The following is a 21,807-nucleotide window of genomic DNA, read 5'->3' as shown; positions in this document are numbered from 1 at the left end:
TTTATGGCAGCCTGTAGTCCACTGATGGTGTCCAACATATCTGCTGATGGACCTGAAAAGTCACAGGGAATTCAGCAAAACTCTGACATGTTCTTATGAGAAACCAGATTCATTTAAAAGGGGCTGTTTTCATGAGACTTCTAAAGATGACATACATGTAGGGTAGATTGCAGGCTATGGACCTCTCTGGGGGCACTCTCTTAAACTAAAAAGCATTATTTTTTTTTCTAAAAATTATGTTTGTAGATGGTCTTACTAAAATTTGAACTTCTTCTACCTGTGTGTACGCTCAAACACTGCGGGCTGCTCAGAACTGTCTCAAGTCCAGGCTCTCTCTTTGCTCTCCTGAATATTTACAAAGTGGACATCCCTTCTGATTACACAGGGTTGTCCAAGATTTGACCTACCCTCATTGGTGATGGTCCATCTCCCAGCACCCCTGCCTATCAGCTGTTTGAAGTGAAGATGCTGTGGCCTCTTCAATACATACCAAGGGCCTAGCAAGAGACCTCTTCAAGCAGCTGATCGGTGGGGGCATCTGGAGTTGGACAATCAGATGCTGATGCCCATCCTGAGGATCCCAGTTCTTTTTATTTGGTTGTAAAGATGTCAGCTTAGATTTGTGTTCAGGAGAGCAGTGAGAAGAGCAAACTGATTTGTCAGGACTTCATCTTCTGGGGGAAACAAGAGGACGGGTGTGTGGAGACTAAACACACCAGAGACACTGGGTACAGTCCAGGTGGACACTGGCGAGTCTGCCGATGTTTTCGGAGCGTCTACACCCGGCTTCACAGACTGGACCTTCTTGTAATTAAATAGATCAATGAATTTCCAGTAACTTACATGTAAAGTACGTGAAAGTTTTCCATGTTCCTGTTTATCCACTACTCCACTTTATGATTTAAAGGAACAGTCTGTATTAGGCTACTTTCACACTAGCGTTAAAGTTTTCCGGTGTTAAGTTCTGTCATAGGGGCTCAATACCGGAAAAAAAAATTATCAGTTTTATCCTAATGCATTCTGAATGGAGAGCAATCCGTTCAGGATGCATCAGTTCAGTCCCTCTTACGTTTTTTTGGACGGAGAAAATACCGCAGCATGCTGCAGTTTTCTCTCCGGACAAAAATCCTAAACACTTGCCGGATCCGGCATTAATTTCCATTGAAATGTGATGCAAATACGCAGACCTTTAACCCCTTAGGGACCCATGACGTATCGGTACGGCATGGTTCCCGAGTCCTTAAGGACCCATGATGTACCAGTACGTCATGTGTTGTTCCGATCACCGCCGCCCGGTGATCGGAACAAGGTGCCTGCTCAAATCATTGAGCAGGCACCTCGGCAAAATGCGCGGGGGGGTCAATTCAGACCTGCGGTTTGCGGCTTTTACCTGGTGCGGCGGTGCCATCGGGCCCCCATAGGGCTGTGGGGGGGACCCGATGACATGGAAGGCAGCGCGACGCCTTCCTGAGGCATCTGCGCTGCCTTCCGGTGACGAGCCTGTGAGATCCAGCCCCCTGGATCTCACAGGCCGGAAGCTGTATGAGTAATACACACAGTATTACTCGTACAGCCAATGCATTCCAATACAGAAGTATTGGAATGCATTATAAAGGATTAGACCCCCAAAGTGGGACAAAAAATTAAGTGAAAAAAAAAGTTTCAAAAATAAAAAGTTTCCCCCCCAAAAAAATTAAAGTTTCAAGTAAAAAATAAACAAAAAACATAATTTTCCCCAAATAAAGTTAAAACAAATTGGTAAAAAAAATAGGGAGAAAAAAAAAAGTATACATATTAGGTATCGCCGCGTCCGTATCGACCGGCTCTATAAACCTATCACATGACCTACCCCCTCAGATGAACACCGTAAAAAATAAAAACTGTGCTAAATAAACCATTTTCTGTCACCTTACATCACAAAAAGTATAATAGAGAGCGATCAAAAAGTCACTCACCCCAAAATAGTGCCAATAAAACAGTCATCTCATCCCGCAAAAATTATACCCTACCCAAGGTAATCTCCCAAAAACTGAAAAAATTATGGCTCTCAGACTATGGAAACACTAAAACATGATTTTTTTGCTTCAAAAATGAAATCAATGTGTAAAACTTACATAAATAAAATAAAAAAGTATACATATTAGGTATCGCCGCATCCGTGACAACCTGGTCTATAAAAATATCACATGATCTAACCTGTCAGATGAATGTTGTAAATAACAAAAAATAAAAACGGTGCCAAAACAGCTATTTCTTGTTATCTTGCCTCACAAAAAGTGTAATATAGAGCAACCAAAAATCATATGTACCCTAAACTAGTACCAACAATACTGCCACCCTATCACGTAGTTTCTAAAATGGGGCCACTTTTTTGGAGTTTCTACTCTAGGGGTGCATCAGGGGGGCTTCAAATGGGACATGGTGTAAAAAAAAAAAACAGTCCAGCAAAATCTGCCTTCCAAAAACCATATGGCATTCCTTTCCTTCTGCGCCCTGCCGTGTGCCCGTACAGTAGTTTACGACCACATATGGGGTGTTTATGTAAACTACAGAATCAGGGCCATAAATATTGAGTTTGGTTTGTTTGTTAACCCTTGCTTTCTAACTGGAAAAAAAAATATTAAAAATGGAAAATCTTCCAAAAAAGGAAAATTTTGAAATTGTATCTTTATTTTCCATTAATTCTTGTGGAACACCTAAAGGGTTAACAAAGTTTGTAAAATCAGTTTTGAATACCTTGAGGGGTGTAGTTCATAGAATGAGGTCATTTTTGGCTGGTTTCTATTATGTAAGCCTCGCAAAGTGACTTCAGACCTGAACTGGTCCCTAAAAATTGGGTTTTTGAAAATGTCTGAAAAATTTCAAGATTTGCTTCTAAACTTCTAAGCCTTGTAACATCCCCCAAAAATATAATATCATTCCCAAAATGACCCAAACATGAAGTAGACATATGGGGAATGTAAAGTAATAACTATTTTTGTAGGTATTACTATGTATTATAGAAGTAGAGAAATTAAAACTTGGAAATTTGCAATTTTTAAAAAAAATTTGGGTAAATTTTGTATTTTTTTATAAATAAAAATGATTTTTTTACTTTATTTTACCAGTGTCATGAAGTACAATATGTACGAAAAAGCAATCTCAGAATGGCCTGGATAAGTCAAAGCGTTTTAAAGTTATCAGCACTTAAAATGACACTGGTCAGATTTGCAAAAAATGGCCAAGTCCAGAAGGTGAAATAGGGCCGAGTCCTTATAGGGTTAAAAATGCAAAAAAATTATAATAAAAAAATAAATAAATGGAAAAAAAAAAATCCGGATGACACCGGAGAGACGGATCCGCTTCCGTTTGCGTCCGGATTGCCGGATCCAGCAGGCAGTTCCGGCGACGGAACTGCCTGCCCGAATCCGACGTTGCAAGTGTGAAAGTACCCTTAGACCTGTCCAGAGCCTGAGGGGAAGGACCACGACACAGGGAATCACCCTTTGGTGCTCTTAGTCCCTGTGTCGTGGTCCTCAGGTTCTGCATTTGGCATTACAAGGTGTAACTATTCTGACCACAGTTTTTCCTCACGCTAAGGGTACTTTCACCGGATCCGGCCTAGTGAGATAATGCCGTGCACACCCGAGGATCTGGCCTCTTTCCAGGTTTTGGCTCGTCAAAAAGTCATGTGTGAATGACCGCCCACCTGAAACCTGACATTTATGCCGGAAAGCGGACGGATCAGCTATAGTCAATGGAGTCCAGAGGTGCACAGCATTACCCGGTGAACGTCGGCAGAACAGCCTGCCATATAAACACACATGTCAACACCAACAAGGTATCGGAGAAAGCCTTGTACAAGCTGAATGGCAGCCATAGCGTCAGCTTTCTAAGGCTATGTTCACAGTAGCATCATGACACCCGGCAGAGAAACAACCTGCTGGAATTCACCGTATCGATTACGCCGGGAACCACTGGATCCCCTTGACTACAGTGGAATCGGACGGGAATCCGCTCACTTTCCGGCATGACGCCTTTTAGCCACACAAAGGCTACATGCTGTGGTTTTGGTCCGGTCGACAGCCGGCATTTGTGCCAGAATAGGTTTCCGGATTTCTTAATGCCAATATGACCTCGCATAACTAACATGAAGAAATCCAACTGGAGGGGGGCTTAGGATTTTTAGGAGAAAATGCTCTTTAGGCGGCTCAGCAAAAGTGTACATGTGGCCCGGGAGATAGCACTGAACCCTGCAATAAGAAGATTACAAACCCAGAAGCTTAATAAGCCATTGCCGTTCCTGGAAACGTACTGAACTAATGCTCCACCTACAGACGGACCCTACAAAAGCCACACAGCGCAGGAGACCATTAATAATTAAGGGCCGAGGAGAGATTGAATCCAGAGGATAAGATTCGGAGACCGGTTGTTTCTCATCTACCTCAAAGCTCCGCAAGATCCTGCAACCGACCTCCAGTGGTCTGGAGAGAAGATTGCCACATATCTATTACCGTCACGGGATTTTCCAACTCTATCCTAAAGGGAAACATATGATAGACAACCGTCCTTACGAGAAGGTTTCATCCTGCGTGTTCCAGCGAGCCATGCTGGGAGCCGATGACAGGACTTCAGGCTGGTATTTAATGGGTTGTGGTCCTTAGGGGATACAAAGTGCCATTTATATCGGCCCACAAACCGTTCTCCGAGGCGCGCCCCAGAGGGCTGGTGCGAAGGCTCAAACTGAATTGCAAGACTGCCCTAAGAGAAAGGGCCCTGGCCATTAGTGTGATCCGTCTGGACCCCCAGGGCAGGACACTGCAGAGCGCCACCATTTACACACAGGCCACGGAAGACTGTGACAACTGACGGACCACGAAGCACCGCATGTAGCAGAACGGCATTATAGGGAGCCCAGGGCAAAGGAACCCGGATACGTTCTCACATGTTCAGTAGTACGAAGTATGGAAATACACGGAATGCTTCAGTAACCCTGTCATGGCTGGAGAACAACCTCAGGTTCAGCAATGGCAGCCACAGGATCCCCACACAGTTTCCAGCAGGAGATGCCCCTGATCTGTGGGCACCATATACCAGTTGTGGTGCCCTGCATCCCCCATGACGATCCCTCCCTGTGTAACACACACAGGTTCTGGCCCTGGCAACCACAAACGACATGCAGACGTATGACCCACACCCTACAATACACACATACATGACAGGTAGAGCAGCACATGTGTGACCCACACCATAAAAAAATACACAGCAGTGCACACATGACATGCAGAGCCACACGTGTGACCCACACCCTACATTACACACACATATACACATACATGACATGCAGAGCCGCACATGTGATCCACACCCTACAATAGACAGCAGTACACACACACATAGTGCACACACATACAGGAAATGCAGTCGCACATGTATGACCCACACCCTACATTACACACACATACATGACATGAAGGGCCGCACATGTATGACCCACACCCTACATTACACATACATGGCATGAAGGGCCGCACATGTGTGACCCCACACCCTACATTACACACACACATGACATGCAGAGCCGCACATGTGTGACCCACACCCTACATTACACATACATGACGGACCGCACATGTGTGACCCACACACACACACACATACATGACATGCAGAGCTGCACATGTATGACATGCAGAGCCGCACATGTGACCCACACCCTACGTTACACACACACACACATGACATGCAGAGCCGCACATGTGTGACCCACACCCTACAATAGACAGGGCGCATCCTGTCCATGACATCATAGCCCACCGTGTAGCATGTACGTCCATGTGCCCCCTCCCCACACCCTGCACATCCCTGTCCTCATCTTCCCTTCCAGGCCCCGTGTCATGGAGCGGATCCTCCCGGGCACACGCCCCGTGCTCACCTTGGCAGCGGTGTGGTCACAGCCCCGGGATCCTCCTGACGTATTCCCAATGCGGCTCCGGGCACAGCGTGGACACCGGCGGCCTCTAAGCTTCCCTCGGCTCCCGGCTTGAGAGTGACGGCGGCACCGGGGAGGAGGGGGTGAGGGAGGGGAGGAGATGGGAGGAGGAGAAGGTGGGGATGGAGGGCCCGTCCTCCCGGCCGGCTGTATCCAGGGCTCGTCCGCCTCCCTGTGTCCCGCGGCCTGTGCACGGTCTTCTCCGCTTATAGCGCGCTATGCTCCGGCAGTGACCGGCTCCATTATCCCCTATGTCTCTTCCTGTTCCCCCTCCGTCATCTGCTCGTCCTCCTCACCATTATCTCCTGCTCCTTCCTTCTCACCTGGTGTCCACTTTTTTACCCAAAATTCCAAATAATCTGCATCTTTATTAGAGCGCAAAATTTGCAGATGACCTGTATGTGCTGTAAGACCAGGGGATCATGCTCACAAACCTATTTTTGGACATTTTTTTGAGGATCAGATACATGGCCACGAACGGGTTTTTTTGCAGATAGGATGTGGACTGATTCATTTCAACGGGTCCGCAAAAAACGCAGACAGCACAGCGCATGCTGTCCGCATCATGTCCCTTCCGTTGCCCCGCAAAAAAAAATTGTGCATGTCCTATTTTTTTCTAGTTTGCGGACAAGGATAGGCATTATTACAATGGATCCGCAAAAAAAACGGATGCCATATGGAACGTTATCCCTTTTTTTTTTGCGGACCGCAAAACACATACGGTCGTGTGCATGTAGCCTAACTTCCATGGGAACGCAAACAATGCAGAAAGCGCACCCATGTGCTGTCTTGTTCTTGTACAAGGATAGGACAGTTCTACAAAAACCGGCAGGGTGCATGTATGTGATGGCAACGTCACAGAAAATACAGACTTGGTGGAAATTCAAGAGAAAATTCCAAGATGTGACATTGGTGGGCATATAATCATAGGACTATGGCTAAGTTCACACGAACGTGTGTGATCCGTGGCCGTATTGCGGGCCGCAATACACGGCCACAGTTCCGTGTGAATTCCGCATCACGGATGCGGACCCATTCACTTCAATGGGTCCGCAAATCCGGAATCGCGGAACGGCCGCACGGGATGGGACCCCTCGGAAGCACTACGGCCGGATCGCGGACCCATTAAAGTGAATGGGTCCGCGATCCGATGCGGCTGACGTACGGCCAGCGATCGTGCATTGCGGCCCGCTATTTGCGGGCCGCAGCACAGGCACGGGTCACACACGTTCGTGTGAACTCGGCCTAAGGCCTCTTGCCCACGACCGTATGCCCTCCAAGATATACGGTCCGTGAGCGGGCCATATGTCCGGAGCGGCATTGATCGTACGCACGGGAGCACACAGCATCATAGATTACAATGATGCTGTGCACGTCGGGCCGCCCGCGGGGCTATTGTCCCACACGCATATGATCTTATGAGTGCGGGACGCCGACATGCACAGCATCATGGTAATCTATGATATCATGGTAATCTATGATGCTGTGCACTCACGTGCGCACGATCAATGCCGCTCCGAACATATGGCCCGCTCACGGACCCTATATCTTGGACGGTATACGGTAGTGTGCAAGAGGCCCTAAAACTGAGGGGAGTGGAGGAGTGAATTTTCTCACCGTGGCTCTGTTTGTACTGGTTTTGTGGTGTTTCATCAAATCCGACTTGGGTTAGGGCTGCACGGCGACAATCAGGGTACAACTGCATTCCGCACCAATGTAGTGCTACATTTATTGTAATGATAGTCTATGGTGTCACGCTGCGATGTGATGGATTTTTTGCGACTATCGTGTCACAGTCGCAGCACGTCGCAGTGTGACACCATAGGCTATCATTACAACATGTAGCCCCAGCGGTGCTTACATTGCCTCTCCATAGCTGCTGTCTTGTCCCGTATGAATGGCAGGGCGTATGCCTGACATGCTGCTTTATCAGATCGGGGGAACAGGATCGGTCGGGCCCCCAGCAATCAGCAAAGCATTCAGTGCAGATTTTAGCACGGCTCCAGAGCACAATACACAATGAATCGCCTGAAAATCCACATGTGTCTCAAGCATATGTTAAGGCCTGATCAGTCTTACTAATGCCATCAGTTGGCATACGTTTTGCTTGCCGGATCACTCTGCCGCAAGTGTGAAAGTACCCTAAGCGCTCATGCATATGGCCGTTGATCATCCGTGCGGATCCCGCAGACGGATCCAGACCCTTTCAACTTGCATGCACCACTTTTTTAGCGGTGCGGAGGCATGCAGAGAAACCCCACGGAAGCAATCCATAGTGCATCGGACCTTCCAGATTGCCGACCCATTCAAGTGGATGGGTTCGCATCTATGATTCGGGGTGCACACGGCTGGTACCCATACATTGTGGACCCACTGTTTGCGGTCCGCAATACGGGCTCCGCCATGTGCATCAGGCCTAATAGGCATTTTAATATAAAACGAAAAGGTATAATACACTTCAATACAGAAGGACTGCTGTGCATTACATAAGAAATGAATGGATCAGAACGTTTGCTAGTGGGACAAAAATAAAAAGAAGAAAATTCTTTTTACAAATGTTAAGTATACAAAAACAAACAAACTCAGCCTCCTTTAACCACTTAAAATATGAAAAACAAATAAATCCCCACCTCAAATTTGGTGTTCTAAAATGACCTAAGTCATGAAGGTATCACTATATTTAAGCCATAACACCATATCAATTAATAAAATGCTAAAATTGTGCGGAGCGGGGGGGTTGTTCATCTCACTTCCCAAGAAATAAAAAGGATTCAAAAAGTTGTGTGTACCCGAAAATGGTGAAGGTAAAACAATTTTTGGCCATCAATCTCAGATTGGTAGGGGTCTAAAGCCTTCAGCCCCCAGCTGTTCTGCAGTAGCTCCAGGGCCAGAACTACACTGCTCCTTGTGCTGTGGACGGAGCTGGTAACTGCAGAGCTGCTTCTATTCGCTTCAGTGGGAGCAGCACTGCAGTTACCTGCTTTGTCCACTACGGACTATTTTTTCCCTTTTTTAAAATTTCCTAGATATAAAAATAAAAACATAGAAATACTAAAAACAAAGCACCATGTATCACAAAAAAAGGTGCAAAAACTAAATGACACAACCAAACAGGAAAAAAAAAGCTGTCTTTCAAAGACGAAACAATGGAAAATGTGCCTGGTCAGGAAGGGGGGTAAATGTCCTGGTCCTGAACTGAATGCGGCAGAAAACATTGTGAAAATGCAGAGAAATAGGCATGTTTGAACATACTGCCCGTCAGGGATCATCAACCTCCGGCACTCCAGCTGTGGAGAAACTATGACTCCTAGCATGCACACTTGCTTGGCTGTTCTCAGAACCCCCAAAGAAGTGAATGGAGCATGCTGGGACTTGTAGTTTCACCACAGCTGGAGGTTGCTGACCCCCATTGTATAGTTTTTTTTCCACCAATAATGTTTATCATCCACGGTATCCACAAATATGCTAATAGCATAAGCAAAATATAATATGTTGAGTAAAGTTAGGTTGCATTCATATGGCCATGTTAAGGACTCGTTCACACGAACGTGTGCTGCCCGTTGCAGTATTGCGGACCGCATATGCGGATCCACAATACACGTGCACCGCTCCGCGGTGGGTCTGCAAATCCGGAGATGCAGAATGGAAGCATGGAACGGAAGAACTCTGCATCAAATATGCACAAAAAAACACAAGTAGTACTTAGAGATGAGTGAAATTATGAAAAATTTGATTCGGCTGCTTCGCAGAATTTCACGAAGAAATTCGGTTCATGACGAATTACTTTGTCACGAAGCACATTGCTTTGTACAGTCCTGATCAAAAGTTTAAGACCACTTGAAAAATGGCAAAAAATCATATTTAGCATGGCTGGATCTTAACAAGGTTCCAAGTAGAGCTTCAACATGCAACAAGAAGAAATGGGAGTGAGACAAAACTTTTTTTGAGCATTCAATTTAATGAAAACAACGAATAAACTTTTTCAGCTGATCTAAAGTTTAGGACCACACCTCCAAAACAAAAACGAAACCCCCCCAAAACAGAAATCCAACTTCCAAACATGAACTCAGTAATGAGTAGCTCCGCCGTTGTTTATCACTTCAAAAATTCGTTTCGGCATGCTTGATGCAAGCGTTTCCATGAGGTGAGTGGGAACATTTCTTCAAGTGGTGAAGACGGGCACACGAAGGCCATCTACTGTCTGGAACTGTTGTCCATTTTTGTAAACTTCCCTTGCCATCCATCCCCAAAGGTTCTCAATTGGATTTAGTTCAGGGGAACACGCAGGATGGACCAAAAGAGTGATGTTATTCTCCTGGAAGAAGTCCCTTGTCCTGCGGGCATTGTCTACTGTAGCATTGTCCTGTTGAAAAACCCAGTCGTTACCACACAGACGAGGGCCCTCAGTCATGAGGAATGCTCTCTGCAACATCTGGACATAGCCAGCGGCCGTTTGACGCCCCTGCACTTCCTGAAGCTCCATTGTTCCACTGAAGGAAAAAGCACCCCAGATCATTATGGCGCCCTCTCCACTGTGGCGCGTAGAAAACATCTCTGGTGGGATCTGCTTGTCATGCCAGTAATGTTGGAAACCATCACGACCATCAAGGTTAAATTTTTTCTCATCAGGGAATAAAACTTTCTTCCACCTTTGAATGTCCCATGTTTGGTGCTCTCTTGCAAAGTCCAAACGAGCAGTTCTGTGGCGTTCAAGGAGATGAGGTCTTTGAAGACGTTTTTAGTTTTTGACGCCCTTCAGTCTCAGATGCCGTCTGATGGTTATGGGGCTGCAGTCAGCACAAGTAAGGGCCTTAATTTGGGTCAAGGATCGTCCAGTGTCTTGACGGACAGCCAATTGGATCCTCCGGCTCAGTGCTGATTAAATTTTTGTTGGATCTTCCACTTGACTTTTTTGTTCCATAACCCTCAGGATCATTCCAGAAATTCCAAATGACTGTCTTACTGCGTCCCACCTCAGCAGCGATGGCGCGCTGTGAGAGACCCTGCTTATGCAGTTCAATAACCCGACCACGTTCAAAAAAGGAGAGTTTTTTTGCCTTTGCCATCACAACGTGTGACTACCTGACAGAAAATGACAATGAATCCAGATCTTTGCACAGATTTGGCGTTTTAACCCCTTCAGGACACAGCCTTATTTCACCTTAAGGACCAGGCCATTTTTTGTAAATATGACCAGTTTCACCTTATGTGGTGATAACTTTAAAACGCTTTTTCTTAGCCAGGCCATTCTGAGATTGTTTTTTCGCCACATATTGTACTTCATGACACTGGTAAAATTGAGTCAAAAAAATTCATTTTTATTTATAAAAAAAATACCAAAGTTACGAAACTTTCAATTTCTCTACTTCTACAATACATAGTAATAACCCCAAAAATAGTTATTAATTTACATACCCCATATGTCTACTTCATGTTTGGATCATTTTGGGAATGATATTAAATTTTTTGGGGATGTTGTTACAAGGCTTAGAAGTTTAGAAGCAAATCTTGAAATTTTTCAGAAATTAAAAGAAAAAGATTTTTGGGCAGATTTTCCATTTTAATAATTTTTTTCCAGTTACAAAGCAAGGGTTAACAGCCAAACCAAACTGAATATTTATGGCCCTGATTCTGTAGTTTACAGAAACACCCTATATGTGGTCGTAAACTGCTGTACGGGCACACGGCAGGGCGCAGAAGGGAAGGAATGCCATACGGTTTTTGGAAGGCAGATTTTGCTGGACTGTTTTTTTTTACACCATGTACCATTTGAAGCCCCCCTGATGCAACCCTAGAGTAAAAACTCCATAAAAGTGACCCCATCTAAGAAACTACACCCCTCAAGGTATTCAAAACAGATTTTACAAACGTCGTTAACCCTTTAGGTGTTCCACAAGAGTTATTGGCAAATGGAGATAAAATTTCTGAATTTCAATTTTTGGGCAAATTTTCCATTTTAATCCATTTTTCCCAGTAACAAAGCAAGGGTTAACAGCCAAACAAAACTCAATATTTATGGCCCTGATCCTGTAGTTTACAGAAACACCCTATATGTGGTCGTAAACTGCTGTACAGGCACACGGCAGGGCGCAGAAGGGAAGGAATGCCATACGGTTTTTGGAAGGCAGATTTTGCTGGACTGGTCTTTTTGACACCATGTTACCCCATTTTAGAAACTACGGGATAGGGTGGCAGTATTGTTGGTACTAGTTTAGTGTACATGTGATTTTTGGTTGCTCTACAGGGAGTGCAGAATTATTAGGCAAGTTGTATTTTTGAGGATTAATTTTATTATTGAACAACAACCATGTTCTCAATTAACCCAAAAAACTCATTAATATCAAAGCTGAATATTTTTGGAAGTAGTTTTTAGTTTGTTTTTAGTTTTAGCTATTTTAGGGGGATATCTGTGTGTGCAGGTGACTATTACTGTGCATAATTATTAGGCAACTTAACAAAAAACAAATATATACCCATTTCAATTATTTATTTTTACCAGTGAAACCAATATAACATCTCAACATTCACAAATATACATTTCTGACATTCAAAAACAAATCAGTGACCAATATAGCCACCTTTCTTTGCAAGGACACTCAAAAGCCTGCCATCCATGGATTCTGTCAGTGTTTTGATCTGTTCACCATCAACATTGCATGCAGCAGCAACCACAGCCTCCCAGACACTGTTCAGAGAGGTGTACTGTTTTCCCTCCTTGTAAATCTCACATTTGATGATGGACCACAGGTTCTCAATGGGGTTCAGATCAGGTGAACAAGGAGGCCATGTCATTATATTTTCTTCTTTTATACCCTTTCTTGACAGCCACACTGTGGAGTACTTGGACGCGTGTGATGGAGCATTGTCCTGCATGAAAATCATGTTTTTCTTGAAGGATGCAGACTTCTTCCTGTACCACTGCTTGAAGAAGGTGTCTTCCAGAAACTGGCAGTAGGACTGGGACTTGAGCTTGACTCCATCCTCAACCCGAAAAGGCCCCACAAGCTCATCTTTGATGATACCAGCCGAAACCAGTACTCCACCTCCACCCTGCTGGCGTCTGAGTCGGACTGGAGCTCTCTGCCCTTTACCAATCCAGCCACGGGCCCATCCATCTGGCCCATCAAGACTCACTCTCATTTCATCAGTCCATAAAACCTTAGAAAAGTCTTGAGATATTTCTTGGCCCAGTCTTGACGTTTCAGCTTGTGTGTCTTGTTCAGTGGTGGTCATCTTTCAGCCTTTCTTACCTTGGCCATGTCTCTGAGTATTGCACACCTTGTGCTTTTGGGCACTCCATGTTGCAGCTCTGAAATATGGCCAAACTGGTGGCAAGTGGCATCTTGGCAGCTGCACGCTTGACTTTTCTCAGTTCATGGGCAGTTATTTTGCGCCTTGGTTTTTCCACACGCTTCTTGCGACCCTGTTGACTATTTTGAATGAAACGCTTGATTGTTCGATGATCATGCTTCAGAAGCTTTGCAATTTTAAGAGTGCTGCATCCCTCTGCAAGATATCTCACTATTTTTGACTTTTCTGAGCCTGTCAAGTCCTTCTTTTGACCCATGTTGCCAAAGGAAAGGAAGTTGCCTAATAATTATGCACACCTAATATAGGGTGTTGATGTCATTAGACCACACCCCTTCTCATTACAGAGATGCACATCACCTAATATGCTTAATTGGTAGTAGGCTTTCGAGCCTATACAGCTTGGAGTAAGACAACATGCATAAAGAGGATGATGTGGTCAAAATACTCATTTGCCTAATAATTCTGCACGCAGTGTATATTACACTTTTTGTGAGGCAAGGTAACAAGAAATAGCTGTTTTGGCACCGTTTTAATTTTTTGTTATTTACAACATTCATCTCACAGGTTAGATCATGTGATATTTTTATAGACCAGGTTGTCACGGATGCGGCGATACCTAATATGTATACTTTTTTTTTATTTATGTAAGTTTTACACAATGATTTATTTTTTGAAACAAAAAAAAACATGTTTTAGTGTTTCCATAGTCTGAGAGCCATAATTTTTTCAGTTTTTGGGCGATTACCTTGGGTAGGGTATGATTTTTGCGGGGTGAGATGACGGTTTTATTGGCACTATTTTGGGGTGTATATCTCAGCAGTTAGGTCATGTGATATTTATAGAGCCGGTCGATACGGACGCGGCGATACTTAATATGTATACTTTTTTTAATTTATGTAAGTTTTACACAATAACAGCTTTTTTTAAAACAAAAATAATGATGGGCGATTGTCTCAGCTAGGGGCTAATTTTTTGCGGGATGAGGTGACGGTTAGATTGGTACTATTTTGGTGGGCAAACGCCTTTTTGATCGCATGCTGTTGTACTTTTAGTGATGTAAGGTGACAAAAAATGGTTTATTTAGCGCAGTTTTTAATTTTTTTTTGAGTGGTTAGGTCATGTGATATGTTTATAGAGCCGGTCAATACGGATGCGGCGATGCCTAATATGTATACCTTTTTTTTCCCCCTATTTTTTACCAATTTTTTTTTTTACTTTATTTGGGGAAAATTACGTTTTTGTTTATTTTTACTTGAAACTTTTAAATTTTTGGGGGGAAAACTTTATTTTTTTTTAAAAAAAATTCACTTTATTTTTTTAATTTTTTGTCCCACTTTGGGGGTCTAATCCTTTACAATGCATTCCAATACTTCTGTATTGGAATGCATTGGCTGTATGAGTAATACTGTGTGTATTACTCATACAGCTTCCGGCCTGTGAGATCCAGGGGGCTGTATCTCACAGGCATGTCACCGGAAGGCAGCGCGATGCCTTCCTTAGGCATCACGCTGCCTTACATGCCATCGGGTCCCCCCTACAGCTGCATGGGGACCCGATGGCACCACCGATCGCCACCGCAAACCGCATGTCTGAATTGACCTGCGGTTTGCGGCGTTCGTCGACACGGGGGGTCACGGGAACCCCCCGCGCATTTAGCCAAGGTGCCTGCTCAATGATTTGAGCAGGCATCGGGCGGCGGTTATCGGAAATACACAGGACGTACCCGTACGCCCTGTGTCCATAAGTATCAGGGCGTACCGGTACGCCCTGTGTCCTGATGAGGTAAAAGGCATGTGGTCCTAAAATTTGGATCAGCTGAAAAACAGCCTGTTTCAGTTTAATCGTTATTTTCAATTAATTGAATGCTCAAAAAATGTTTTGTCTCACTCCCATTTCTTCTTGTTGCATGTTGAAGCTCTACTTGGAACCTTTTTAAGATCCAACAATGTAAAATATGATTTTTTACCATTTTTCAAGTGGTCTTAAACTTTTGATCAGGACTGTATATAGCAGGCGCAATGATAGGGTAGTGTTGAGCGCAAATATTCGAATCGCACATTTTAATCGCGAATATCGCTACTTCAATATTTTGATAATATTTAGAATATAGTGCTATATATTCATATTCGCGAATAGTGTTGAATATTACATTGCCGAATTTTGCAATCAAGTAAACAATGACTGGAGATCACGAATTCTCGAATTTGCAAATTTATGGTGAATATTCAGCCAAAAATTAGCAAAATATCGCAAATTCGAATATTGCCTATCAGTGATGGCCAGTTCGCCGTGTTCGCCCGCGAACACATGCGGGCTGCCATCTTCACTCACAAGTCCGGCGATGCACAGGTAAGTCCTTACCTGTGCCGGGAGCCGGTCTGAAACAAATGCGGTCACCGGGAGCAGGCAGTTCCGAGAACAGCCCGATAAAGGCCCCCGGCAGCTGTTCTCGGAACTGCTTGCTCCCGGTGACCGCATTTGTTTCAGACCGGCTCGCGCACAGGCACAAGTAAGAACTTACCTATGCATCGCCGGACTTGTGAGTTAAGATGGCAGCCCGCATGTGTTCGCTGGCGAACACGGCGAACTGGCCATCACTGTTGCCTATGCCACCCATCACTACTGCGGGTAAACACACATAAGATCCGCATGAATTTCTATGCGGTCAGCATCTGATCCGCCGTTTTTGTGGGTAGGATGCGGACCCATTCACTTCAATGGGGCCACAAAAAATGCGGACAGCACTCTGTGTGCTGTCCACATCCGCACATCTGTTCTGTGGCTCTACAAAAAAAAACAGAACATGTCCTTTTCTTGTCCGCATTATGGACAAGAATAGGACAGTTCTATTATGGGCCGGACATTCCGTTCTGCAGACTGAAGAATTCACACGACTCGTACCGTGTTTTGCGGATCCACAATTTGCGGACCGCAAAAACGGCTAATTGACTTGCTGTGGATTTGGAAATCTGCAATGCAGTTACATTTCCGCACAGAAACAATCCACAAAGTGTACAAGAGATTTCTGTAATCTCATACATTTTGCTGGTAATGTAATACACGGCGGGTTTTCCCGCACGGGAATCCACAAGGAAAAAACGTGCGTATTCCACAACGTGTGCAGGTGGCCTTACACTGAAGAGTCCTGTTTGATCCTGGGTGTTTTTCTTTTCATATGCTTTTATCTTTAGCATGTTTTTGCTGTGTTTGCTTTACATTTATCTTTTCCACACTTTTTCTTCCGCCACCTGGTAACCTGTTGCTATAGTCAACTCAGATAAGTGCAGTATGACTGGTTACACTAGGTGTGCCTGATTTTACTAGCCAAGAGAATTTGACCCATTTGTGACTGGTAAATTTCACTTATGACTAGGGTACTAAAACAGTTTCATAAAACAGATCAGACTTTCTTGTTGTAACACATCAATAACCAGGAAATTCGTTTTTAAACCTAGTATGGCAATCTTTGCATAGTGCAGTCACATATTTTATTTTATCTAGGGCAGTATTCCTGTGAAAAACGGCAGAATGAGCTGTTAAGTATATCAATACGGTAGAAAAAAGACATAAGTTCATCAATTTCAACCAAGGGATGGGTGGCGATGTGAATTTAGAGGCTGGGTTCCAGGCAGATCGGTGCACCTATGCTGTGCTGCCTTCCTGCCCCAGACCCTCCCTCTCCTTCTTAATATACAGGGCTAGGCTCCTGCAGTATCCACTTACCTGACCCTGAAATCTTGTGTCTGCGCCATCTACTAGAATACTGGCGCATGTGCAGGAGAGACCTTTGCCAGGCTGGGACACAGTGTTTTAATGTACATGCACCGATGTTCCAATCAGGGGTGCACCTAGCCTTTCTGCTGCCTGGGGCGAAATTGAAAAAATGCCCCCCCACATACCAAATTCTCAACCTAACTCCTTCCCTCCTAACATTACATGTATCACTACAGAACATACAGGGTAATACAGCACCCCATACCTCTTATATCCAGTAATGTCTCTTTAGTTTCAAAAATCATTTATTTGGTTTTTGAGAAAGTAAGCGAGAAAACTTACAGAACAAAATACTTCAAATGAAATACAGAAAGAAAAATAGGTAGTCAAGGCATATACACACTTGTTCAAATATCAGCATATTCATAGTAGATGAAGTTCCGTCAAACCCGGGTGAGAGCAACATATATCAGAGAGGGACCCATACATCAAGTGGAAATCGACATAAAAGATTACAAAGAAATACTGTAGCGCATATCTGAGGCATAGCAAGAGGACAGCCAAGGATCCCAATCCTTCTCAAATGTACAGAATGTATCGGTGCGTATGGCAGATAATTTTTCACATTGGAGAATTTTGTTAATCCTGTCAAGCACCATTTGGAAACAAAGAGAATCGGAACGCCACTTAAAGGCTATGTGAATCCTGGTGGCCATCAATATGCAGTAATGTCTCTTTAAAGTAGATGTTCTCTTTCCTCATCTTCTCCTTTCAGACCTTCAGACCAGACCACCATTTTTCAGCCATTTCTCGTCTCTGCAGTTTGAAAAAATCTTAGTTTACTACTTTTCTATCATCTTTCCATCTTCTGGACAAATCATCCTACCACCCCCAATACTGTGCCGCTGTGCTCCCCAATATTATACTGCAGAAACAGATAAACCCTCTGATAATACTAGTACCACACAGATAGTGTCCTAAAATAACTGCACCCAGAAAATAGTGCCCCTGACACTAATAGTGTAAACATAACGTCCCCCAAATATAATTGTGGTAAGCTGATACTGTGCCAAGGTGCTCCCACAGTAATAGTGCTCTCAAAAGTCCCACCAATAGTAATAATTCTCTGCTAGAGCACACATGGTAGTAATGATGCTCCTACAGTGTCCCCAACAAATGCCCACTATGCCCCAGAAGTAATAATGCTCCAATAGTGCCCATACTAGTAATCATGTTCCCCATAGACCCCCAGTAGTAATAAAGCCCACTATAATGCCCCCCAGTAGTAATGTGACAGTACAAAAAAAATGCCCCCTTATGATGTGTGCCAGTGTAAAAAAATACCCCCTTTTAATGCCCCCAGTTGAGCTAATGTCCCCATAGTTCCCCCATAATGTGCCAGTATAAAATACCCCTATATAGTGCCCCCAGTAAATGCCCCATAGTGCTCCTCTTCCCCCTTCCTCCTAGTGCCCCCCATAATGTACCAGTATAAAATACCCCTATAGAGTGCCCCAGTAGATGCCCTCAGCGTCCCCCATAATGTGCAAGTATAAAATACCCCTTTTTAGTGCCCCCCGTAGATGACCCCATAGTACTCCTCTCCACTCTTCCTCATAGTACCCACCATAATGTGTCCCAGTATAAAATACCCCTATACAGAGCCCCCATATAAAATACCCCTTCTTTGTGGCCTCAGTAGATGCCCTCATAGTGCCCCCCAATAATGTGCCAGTAAAAAGTGCCCCCATAGATGCCCCCCCAATCATGTGCCAGAAAGAAGTGCCCCTATAGATGCCCCCCAATCATGTGCCAGTAAGAAGTGTTCCCCCCCATAGATGCCCCCCAATTATGTGCCAGTAAGAAGTGCCCCCCAAATAAAAATAAACACATATACTTACCTCCATCAGGCTGAAAGCTATGCGATGCAGGCCTCTTCCAGCCTGTGTCCCTGCGATGTTCAGCTCAGGTGGTGCCTGCAGTCTATCAGAGGAACGGGGAAGGGAGACGCCTCTCTCTCACATGCATCCCGCCCCCCAGCACATCCACCTGTATCGCTGTCCTGAGGACAACAATACAGATGACTATGGAGATGAGCGCTTCTACAATGGAAGCGCTCATCTCCCTGTGCCCTGCCGCTCCCCACTTGTCACCAGGGCCTAATTGGCGGTGCGGCCCTGGTTCCAATGGACAGCGCAGGAGTGAAATTCCATGGCAAGGTGAAAATGATAATGCAGAAGCTCATTTACATACAAATCCAAGGCAGTTTTTCACTGGAATGCAGCATCAGATAACAAAATAAAAAGTGTGGTCATATTATGCTGAGCTTATCCCAACCAAACCGTTGTACCTGGCTTAAAGGGCATCTGTCAGTAGATTTTTACCTATGAAACCAGCTGACCTGTTACATGTGCACTTGGCATCTGAAGGCATCTGTGTTGGTCCTATGTTCATATGTGTCCACATTAATGAGAAAAATTATGTTTTAATATATGGAAATGCGCCTCTAGGAGCAACAGGGGTGTGGCCACTGGCATAACTATAGGGGTCGCAATTGCGACCGGGCCCTAAGCCAGGGGGCCCCCATTGCCAGTGGTACTGTACTTTACCCTTTTATAAGATGCACTTCATCTTATAAAGGGATTACTAGTGAGCGCTTTCATAATGGAGGCGGGAGTGAAGCGTTGTACTTACCCCTCCTTCTGCTTGCTCTTCTCAGGTCTCACGCTGCTGTGCTCTGGCTGCCTGCAGCGTCAGGACATACAGAGCGCACTCTGACTCTGACCTGACGCTATGAAACACAGAGAGGAAATGCACCAAACAGAAATGCTACTGACTATACTGGGAAGTCATACATGCAGGTATTAAAAGCTGAGACTTTCGCCAATATGTTCCAGTCAGGAAGATATCGGAGCCCATCAATGCACCACGTCACGGTCACTCAGCATGGCAAAGGGTCCTAGCCGCTACTCTAACTATGGTGTGAACATGGTCTGGGGGTGATATAATTCAGCACACAGCCAAGCCTCCACACAAAGGCCCAGCATGAATACTGTGGTAGTACAATGTGAATGAGGCCAGGCCGTGAGCCACACCTATGCCAGACCATGTGATGGAAGTTACCAGGTGCAACAGAGTGTCCAAACACACTCAAATCTAACAAGACAAAAACACAGAAATGAAGTGGCAATTCTGGAGGAGCTGCTCAGCCCCTGACACTGTGGCGTGTCTTTTATTGGGGGAGCAGCCCCACCGCATGTGGACCGCAATAATCGACTAACCCCAGCAAAATATGCATACAATGGAGGACGTCGACGCGGTCCACATGCACCACAAGAGCAAACTACACAGAATGTAGCAAATAAACATATGAAACACAGAGAGGAAATGCACCAAACAGAAATGCTACTGACTATACTGGGAAGTCATACATGCAGGTATTAAAAGCTGAGACTTTCGCCAATATGTTCCAGTCAGGAAGATATCGGAGCCCATCAATGCACCACGTCACGGTCACTCAGCATGGCAAAGGGTCCTAGCCGCTACTCTAACTATGGTGTGAACATGGTCTGGGGGTGATATAATTCAGCACACAGCCAAGCCTCCACACAAAGGCCCAGCATGAATACTGTGGTAGTACAATGTGAATGAGGCCAGGCCGTGAGCCACACCTATGCCAGACCATGTGATGGAAGTTACTAGGTGCAACAGAGTGTCCAAACACACTCAAATCTAACAAGACAAAAACACAGAAATGAAGTGGCAATTCTGGAGGAGCTGCTCAGCCCCTGACACTGTGGCGTGTCTTTTATTGGGGGAGCAGCCCCACCGCATGTGGACCGCAATAATCGACTAACCCCAGCAAAATATGCATACAATGGAGGACGTCGACGCGGTCCACATGCACCACAAGAGCAAACTACACAGAATGTAGCAAATAAACATATGAAACACAGAGAGGAAATGCACCAAACAGAAATGCTACTGACTATACTGGGAAGTCATACATGCAGGTATAAAAACTGAGACTTTCGCCAATATGTTCCAGTCAGGAAGATATCGGAGCCCATCAATGCACCACGTCACGGTCACTCAGCATGGCAAAGGGTCCTAGCCGCTACTCTAACTATGGTGTGAACATGGTCTGGGGGTGATATAATTCAGCACACAGCCAAGCCTCCACACAAAGGCCCAGCATGAATACTGTGGTAGTACAATGTGAATGAGGCCAGGCCGTGAGCCACACCTATGCCAGACCATGTGATGGAAGTTACTAGGTGCAACAGAGTGTCCAAACACACTCAAATCTAACAAGACAAAAACACAGAAATGAAGTGGCAATTCTGGAGGAGCTGCTCAGCCCCTGACACTGTGGCGTGTCTTTTATTGGGGGAGCAGCCCCACCGCATGTGGACCGCAATAATCGACTAACCCCAGCAAAATATGCATACAATGGAGGACGTCGACGCGGTCCACATGCACCACAAGAGCAAACTACACAGAATGTAGCAAATAAACATATGAAACACAGAGAGGAAATGCACCAAACAGAAATGCTACTGACTATACTGGGAAGTCATACATGCAGGTATTAAAAGCTGAGACTTTCGCCAATATGTTCCAGTCAGGAAGATATCGGAGCCCATCAATGCACCACGTCACGGTCACTCAGCATGGCAAAGGGTCCTAGCCGCTACTCTAACTATGGTGTGAACATGGTCTGGGGGTGATATAATTCAGCACACAGCCAAGCCTCCACACAAAGGCCCAGCATGAATACTGTGGTAGTACAATGTGAATGAGGCCAGGCC

General features: G+C 44.9%; 1 protein-coding gene across 3 annotated transcripts in view; it reads right to left on the bottom strand.

Moving 5' to 3' along the window:
* The window catches only part of RAPH1 (Ras association (RalGDS/AF-6) and pleckstrin homology domains 1), a 173,509-nt gene extending 167,391 nt beyond the window's left edge, over positions 1–6,118 (bottom strand). For 2 of the 3 annotated variants that reach the window (XM_040440103.1, XM_040440104.1), the window contains exon 1: positions 5,915–6,118. The gene's annotated coding sequence lies outside the window, so the exon portion shown is untranslated. The remainder of the gene's footprint in view (positions 1–5,914) is intronic. The other variant, XM_040440105.1, reaches the window with a different exon arrangement.
* Between the last annotated feature and the right edge of the window lie 15,689 nt (positions 6,119–21,807).

The sequence above is a fragment of the Bufo bufo genome, chromosome 7 (assembly GCF_905171765.1).
Source record: "Bufo bufo chromosome 7, aBufBuf1.1, whole genome shotgun sequence".
In the NCBI taxonomy this organism is placed as follows: domain Eukaryota; kingdom Metazoa; phylum Chordata; class Amphibia; order Anura; family Bufonidae; genus Bufo; species Bufo bufo.
The sequence above is the reverse complement of the archived record's forward strand: the minus strand, read 5'-3'. Positions and strand labels throughout refer to the sequence as shown.